Source organism: Crocuta crocuta, unplaced genomic scaffold, assembly GCF_008692635.1.
Source record: "Crocuta crocuta isolate KB4526 unplaced genomic scaffold, BGI_CrCroc_1.0 scaffold152, whole genome shotgun sequence".
NCBI lineage: Eukaryota > Metazoa > Chordata > Mammalia > Carnivora > Hyaenidae > Crocuta > Crocuta crocuta.
The window spans coordinates 5,785,958-5,792,387 of NW_027528798.1; positions in this window are offsets into that span (position 1 = coordinate 5,785,958).

Here is a 6,430-nt window from a genome sequence, read left to right on the forward strand (position 1 = left end):
TTAAGAACCAAAGAAAATCTGGTAGTAGGGCATGCTTTGTGCGGTTGGACGGAGGTCCTTCCCTGTGAAGAGTTGATGGGAACTGCCTCCACCATTGGCTCTTCTCTAATTGCTTTTATGGAGGACCCAGCTTTGGACTTCCTCTGTGACAGTGACTAATGATGTCTTTCATCAAGAAAGGGGACATAAAGCAGAAATGCCAGCACGCTTCAAACTGTTGTGGATGTTATTGTAACAAGAGCCAAATGAATTTGGAACAAGGTTACCTGAAACTATCTGTTTCCCTCCTGCTGATACAGGGGCTGGGACTACAGACTGTGAGAGTGTTCTACTCAAGTCCAGAAAGTGGGTGTGCGCTTGTGTAATGAGCCAGTATGCACGTGTCCACTCTGGGTACAGAGAGTGGCATGCGCATGTGGGTGTGGGGGGACACACGGGTACTTGCAGGGGGGTGCTTACCACACCCAGAGGAGAACCTGTCCCTGGGGCTTCCTGCAGCCTCAGTGCCATGCTGTTGACATCATTCTTGCACATGCTTTTATTCAGGTACATCCTTCAGGGTGTACCTAGAGCCCATATTCACGTGTGCCTCCTTCCCTTACCCAGGATCACTGTGATCTTGGATGGGGGCGGACGCCAGCTGGGGCGTGCCAAGCAAACCATGTACCCTGGCTCAGGGCTACACTGCCAGGAGGAAGTCTTTTTATAATTCACTCAAAGGTGCTAGATGCACACTGCCTCCTTCCCTGCTAAATTCTCTCAAAGGATCAGTGGGAAGGATTTAAATAAAGCAAGTTACTCAAGTTTTGACTACCACTAATCCTATCTATATCCTGGCCCTCCCAACGTGTGTGTGTGTGTGTGTGCGCGTGCACACGCGCGTGCGTGTTTAAGTAGTCTTTATACCCACTGTGGGGTTGGAACTCACAAACCTGAGATCAAGAGTCAGATGCTCTGACTGAGCCAGCCAGGTGCCCTTTTACTGCTTTCTTTGTAGACTGAGGTTCCCAAACCCTTTTTACCTCAACCTATGTGTGACATAGACTATATCCCACCTAGCCTCAGCTTAGAAGGAAATTGTACAAATTCAGGGCTCATATCATTTAAAATACATTCTTATTACACAATTATTATTCTTATTAATAGAAAATTGAAGACCACAGAGAAAGAAGCAAAGAGAAAAAAATCTATTGTTCCACTACCTAGACAAACCTGATATTGATATCTAGGTGAACTTCTCTCTTGCCGTTTACTTTATAGGATTTAAAAGAAAGCAACAAAAGGGCACCCGGGTGGCTCAGTTAGTTAAGCGTCTGACTTCGGCTTAGGTCAGATCTCACAGTTCATAGGTTCAAGCCCTGCATAAGGCTCTGTGCTGACAGCTCAGAGCCTGGAGCTTGCTTTGGATTCTGTGTCTCCCTCCTCTCTCTCTGCCCCTCCCCTGCTCACGCTCTGTCTGTCTCTGTCTCTCTGTCTCTCTCAAAACTAAGTAAGCATTAAAAAAAAGCAACAAAGTGAACGTAGTCATGTATACATGACAATTTTGTATCCTGCCTTTTTTTAACTTAACATTGCATCATAAACATTTTTACATATTGCTTGTTGTCTTCATGAACATAGTTTTTAGTAGCTACACCGTATCCCCACAAGAAGGTGATTATGGTTGAAAATCACCTTCTGGATTCTTTTTCTGCATTCACCTAGGAGAGGAAAAAAAAGAAAAAATGGCCAGAAAGGGCTTTTTCTGTTCAGGATTCCAAGAAAAGCCATCTCCATTTCTGATCTGATACTTGGTTATCGGTTATCGTTCTGGTGTGCCCTCCTAATCCTGACCTTCAAGTCAGCATAAAAGAACCTGGCCCCTCAGTAGGAGCTGACGGCTCTGCTGCCAGCAGAGCAGAGGCCCCTTAATTTGAAATGAAAATGATTCTTCCATCCAAAGAGAGAGAGAGAGAGAGAGACTGGAGTTAAAGTCTCACCATTGTAACTGCAGGACAGAAAAGTCCTTACACCTGCTTCTTCAAACATAGCACCTAGAAATGGTACTGATTACAGAGTACTTGTCAGCAAGAGGGGAAGGCATGAAAGGGCAACTTTGTTTGGGAGTAGCTGCCTCGCCGTAGTCAAGGCACACACTTTCCACTTTGAATTATGTATTAACTGGTATTGCAGATTAAGCTGCCTTGAAGAGGAAGCCCTATTTAGTCAGCTGGGGGGACATAACCTGCTATTCTTCGGAGGCCACTTTAAATTCACCTTCATTAGCTTCAGGAGGTGTTGATTCTGTTCAGCCCAGGGAAGCTGATGGGAGGCAGCCTGGAGGGACAGCTTGGCTGCCATTCCCCATTCTGCTTTGCCTCGCTGGAAGCTGCGGGCTGCATGCCATCGAGGGGCACTGAGGCGTGAGGTCAGAGGGTGAGGGGGGCAGCTGTGGAGGCACAACGCCCCTCCGCCCCTCACCGCCAGCCAGCGGAGCGGAGCCGAGCAGCACCTGGGCCCTGGCAGGGCTGGCCTGCAGCTCCGGGCACCAGCGAGGACAAGGGAGATTGAATGGCAGACTCCTGCTGGTGCAAGGTGTCTGCACATTACACAAGTTTGGATTTAAAAACTGGCGGAATGATGAAATCTCTGTGGAACTGTCAGCTTTGCTTACCTGAAACCTTTCAAAGCTTTGAGAATGGCCCACTCCACCCTGCAAACGACAGGAGTCTCTTTCTCTTGATGATTCCTCCACTTCCCCGCCACTTGTGCCCAAGACAGTGACACTGCCTGCCCCTAACGTTGCTTCCTTGGGGCAGCACCAACAGTTCTCCCCGCGGGCAGCCCCCTTGCTGTGGTTTATGGGCTTGCTAACACGCCTCCTCCACCCACGCCCGCCCCCTACCCCAAACCACAGCTCAGCCATCCCCACACAGTCCTTGTAACCTATTCCTACTGTGCTCAGACTTCTTCAATAGTTCTCCATCATCACCAGATAAAACCCAAACTCCTTACTCAGTCATTCAAGGCTTTCAGAATCTGCCCTTAGCATCCTCCTCTTCTGCAGCTAGAATTTGCCAGGCACTTCTTATCGCAGGTACTGTTGCAGGTTCTTCGGTGTAAAATTTTTTTAAAGGTATTTTAAAAATTCTTTATATGTTTATATATTGTTGAGAGAGAGGGAGAACATAGGTGGTGGAGGGGCAGAGAGAAAGAGAGAGAGGGAGACATGAATCTGAAGCAGTCTCTAGGTTCCAAGCTGTCAGCACAGAGCCCAAAGTGGGGCTCGAACCCATGAACCACGAGATTGTGATCTGAGCTGAAGTTGGACACTTAACCGACTGAGCCACCCAGGCACCCCAAGATTGTATTGTTTTAAAGTAATATCTACACCCAGTGTGGGGCTCAAATTCACAACCCGAGATCAAGAGTTGCACACTCCACTGACTGAACCAAGCCAGGCACCCCTTCAGTGTAAATGTCTTCTTTCATCCAGGCTCTTCTTTAAAAATTTTTTTAATGTTTTATTTATTTCTTGGAGAGAGAGAGAGAGAGACAGAGACAGAGAGAGAGGCAGCGTGAACAGGGGAGGGTTGGAGAGAGAGGGAGATACAGAATCCGAAGCAGGCTCCAGGCTGTGAGCTAGCTGTCAGCACAGAGCCCGACACGGGGCTTGAACCCATGAACCCTGAGAGCATGACTTGAGCCGAGGTTGGACACTTAACCGACTGAACCACCCAGGCACCCCAATCCAGGCTCTTCTTCACTGTCTTTCAAACATACCTCATCCATTCTTCTACCTCCTCTTGTTCTTAGGCTACTCTTCCCATCTAGAATAGTGATATCAAATTCTCCGTGAAACTCTGCTCAACCCATTCTAGCTCCCTGAGATCTCTTTCCTGAAATCCTCCGACTCTTCTAGTTGGATTCTCTCATCAACATCTAGTTATAAATTGCCTTGTATGGTGGCCATTTTTCGAGGGTATTTGTCTTCAAAATGGATAACTGTCTAGATGGCAGGGACCAGCCTGAGGCTTTCTGGTGTCAAAGCATCATTCTCTCCTAAGAGCCAGTCTTCAGTGTCTGTTAAGTGAATGTTGAAATACAGCACACATCTTCTACTCCTGAGCTGAATGAAGAGGCTTATTCTTTGGAACCCATGTAAAAGCCAATTCAACAACATCTGAATTCATGTGTTTAAGTGATTAGGTGTGGAATTAGTCCTAGTCTTAAATCCCCAGTGGGAAGCAGAGATAAACTTGAGCTTTATTGTATCAGCCCCTTAAAGATTCCTCCCTCTTGCCCTTGAAGAGCTGAAAGCATATAGGGCACCACAAACTGGATCTTAATTACAGTCAAATCCTCCCTGGCATAGGCTGGCCATAAAGGTAGAGACCCTACTTGCTGCCTGATAACACAGCTTTGCTGGCCCTGCAGATCAGAAAAAGGGAATTTGCTTCTTATGGGAAGCCATTCAGGGGGCCAAGCCAATTGGTATGGGCAGAAGGTTTACTGTTCTCATGAGGTTGCATCTGGACCTGGTGTTCATTTAGGAGTTTTTAATTGATTAGCCCACCAACTATAATACTCCCTGGAGCCAACTGAGTGAGCTAAGCAATAAGCCTAGGGGACAAAGTTGAGGGACAAAGTTGAAGCCTTAGAAATTAACTAGGCGTGGGATGATCCTGGGATATCCCCAGGAAACTTACCCAGAGATGTCCTGCTGCTGTTGCGTTGAGGGCAGACAGGATCTTTCCAAACTGGCTATTCCGTTCCTTCTAACGGAAGTTTCTAACCAGGTCGCTTGCAAGCAGCCGGTTGGCTATATATGACTCACAGACACATTTTGTCTGGCCTGTGCTTTCTTTTTTTTCTTTCAACATTTGAGTTAGTTGCTAACACTTAAAAATTAGATTTCCCATAAAAACCTGGACTTCAGATTTCTGTTGACAACAGGCACCTGTGCCCTTTTTCTTACAGGGAGATCTTTAAATGGGATATTCACTCCTCCCAGGCAGATACACTCTTTTTTTTTTTTTAATTTTTTTAAAATTTATTTCTGAGAGAGAGGGAGACAGTGTGAGCAGGGGAGGGTCAGAGAGGGAGACACAGAATCCGAAGCAGCCTCCAGGCTCTGAGCTAGCTGTCAGCACAGAGCCTGACACGGGGTTCGAACCCACGAATCACGAGATCATGACCTGAGCCGAAGTCGGACGCCCAACTGACTGAGCCACCCAGGCACCCCGATATGCTCACTTTTGTCCCCACCCAGCCCCTGCTTGTTTTCCCTGATCTAAAATATTGCAGGTTGCAAATTGGGGTGGCAGGTAGGATCAGATAGCTCTTCTAGTCTCTGGCAACTGCAGGCTCTGTAATGATGCCCCTGAATGTGGAGGAGATGGCCTGGGGCCCTGGGGGTCCATAATGCATTTGAGACAAGGCATTTTTTTTTTTCATTAACACTGATTTCTGAATTTCTGGTCACCGAGTATCCCATCCTGCAGGAATGAGCTTGTAGAATCCATAACATTTGCAAACAGATGCTCTTCTCTGGTGGAGGATAAATGGAGTTAACCTTCACTGAGCACCTGCTTTCAGCCAGTCTCTTCAATTTTGTAACAACCCTATTAAGTAGATACTCAATCCCATTTCTGGGAGGAATACACTGAGGACTCCAAAGCCTTCCTCTTAACCAGAGGCTCCACCTGCACAGTATTAGCTCTTCTTAGGTCCTGTCTCAAGTTTCAAAATACATTCCCATTGTGGATTCAATACTAGTTTTTGGGGTTCCCCCCCGTGTTTAATTATTTATTTTGAGAGAGAGAGTCAGGGGACGGACAGAAAGAGAGACGGGGTGGGGGGAGAGGGACAATCCCAAGCAGGCTCAGCGCTGTCAGCACAGATCCCGCTGCAGGGCTGAATCTCATGGATCATGAGATCATGACCTGAGCCGAAATGGAGTCCAGTGGTTACCAGACTGAGCTACCCAGGCGCCCCTTACTAGTTTTTAAAACACACACAAAAAAGAGTATTTAAACCATGTAGCATATTAGTGATGATTTTCTCAAGAGCCAAAGTGTGAAACGATGGGCTTTCTGTAATGGGAGATGGGAGTGGGTGGAGTAGGTGTCTTTGCCAGGGGTCTCTGTTTGCTGGGGGGACCCAGCAATGAGCTCTGTGGCCTAGAGCCTAGGGTGGGCAGGCAAGTCCCTGAGCCCCTAAGATTTCTGAGAAGAGCAGCTTGCAGACCGCGACTCAGATTCCTATGAATGTGGTGCAGCTTGGGAAGAGGGGATGAAATGATCTCGGGTGTGTTTGGAGGACACGTAAATTCATTGTTTACTAGTCTTTAATTATAATTTCTCTTCAAGTTTTCCGGAGATTTAGAAATAGGGTTCTAATTTAGCTGGTTCTAAATTTCCTCTGCTAAAAATTACTCCCCCCCCCCCCG